This window comes from Brachyistius frenatus, unplaced genomic scaffold, assembly GCF_029030835.1.
Source record: "Brachyistius frenatus isolate BFR_SWC_R1_liver_20210118 unplaced genomic scaffold, ASM2903083v1 Contig_694, whole genome shotgun sequence".
Taxonomy (NCBI): Eukaryota; Metazoa; Chordata; class Actinopteri; family Embiotocidae; genus Brachyistius; species Brachyistius frenatus.
Genome location: NW_027211293.1, coordinates 15,001 through 16,421, shown reverse-complemented (window position 1 = coordinate 16,421; position 1,421 = coordinate 15,001). Strand labels below are relative to the sequence as shown.

General features: G+C 48.8%; 1 protein-coding gene across 1 annotated transcript in view; it reads left to right on the top strand.

Annotated features, from left to right (window-relative positions):
* Positions 1-694: 694 nt before the first annotated feature.
* Positions 695-1,421, top strand: part of LOC138615110 (calmodulin-binding transcription activator 1-like) — a gene marked incomplete at its 3' end in the record, with an annotated part of 13,865 nt that continues 13,138 nt past the window's right edge. The window contains 1 exon segment of the mRNA XM_069688733.1: positions 695-777.

Here is a 1,421-nt window from a genome sequence, read left to right as displayed (position 1 = left end):
GACCACAACACAACGCCGTGTTAAACGCACACATTTCTGAATGGACTCTGGTGCTGAGCAGAGCATTGAGAGCTACAAACATCGCTGCTCTGAAGTTAATCAGAGTAGATCAGCTGTTGATGTTTACATCTGCAGGGACGGTGAACCCTTTCACAATAAAATGCTCCGACAGTAGGTGGGAGTGAAATGTGCCCTGAAACAATGTTTACGTTTAACGAGCTGAAAACATCAGTCTGGTCCTTTGGAGGGTCTTCATGTGTTGGAAGGAGGAACGAGAGCGCCACCTGTTGTTGTTCTGCAGTGAATGAAGTGAATGACAGCTTCCTCCTGCTGGACCACACGCTCCGCTTTTATACAAAATAAACCTGATATTTTCTCTACTCGCCTCCCAGACCGCTGTCCTTCTTCCACACACACACTTCAGGAATATATCAGGACAACTTCAATGTTATTTCAGTAAAATGTAAATGTTATTTTAGTAATATTTGAATATTTCAGTCATATTTGAATATTATTTCAGTAATATTAAGAGAACACATCAGATCTTTGATCAGGTTGTTAAAACTGTGTTTGAAGAAAAAGAAGTGACGCTGACTGTGTGACGTCATGCGGCATCATCTAAAATAACAGACCTGCAGCAGTGACCTTCTGGATGTATCGATCAATAAGGCAGTGAAACAGAAACATGATCATGATCGATAGATTACCCCCCCCCCCCCCGCTGCTGCGCAGTGACGTCAGGGGAAGAGAAGATGGCGGCTGTGCTGAAGGCGGAAGGTAAAGGAGCTATAACGGTCTGTTTCGTGTGAGCTGCTGCCGCTCGGTCCTCCTGCTTGTATTTAAAACGGGTTATTTGTCAGGAAGCCGTGAGAGACGAGCCCTGGCCGGCCGGCCCGGGGTTGCACGCTTTAACCCGGAGATAAAGCCCCGCTGCTCGGCTCCCGGAGCTGTAAGCCGGCTAGCCGAGCAGCTAACCCTCAAAACATCTGTTCTTTCTTCATTAACCGGTAAATGTCGCTCCTTCCGTCGGTTCGGTGTGACAGCGTGAGGCAGGAATTATTCCCGCTGTTGCCTCGTTAAAGACTGTAAACGATCCCAATCTGAGAAGCGTCCCGGCGTTAGCCCCCGGGGGCGGAGCAGCTCCTGCGGCCGGGGAGGAGCTCCGGGGGCCCGCTGCAGCAGCCAGGCGAGTCCGCGGTCTGAGCCCGGCCTCCGAGTGTGTTCGTGTGGGCGGACGGAAAGACTGTGTGTGTGTGTGTGTGTGTGTGTGTGTGTGTGTGAGAGTTATTGATCATCTGATCACTGAGACGTGACGTGTTGTGATAGGAAACTGATTTCAATCAGTGACGTCACACACTGCGACTTTTATTTTGTCATCTCTGACAGGAAGTGGAAGATATTTTTAATATTTCATAAAGTAA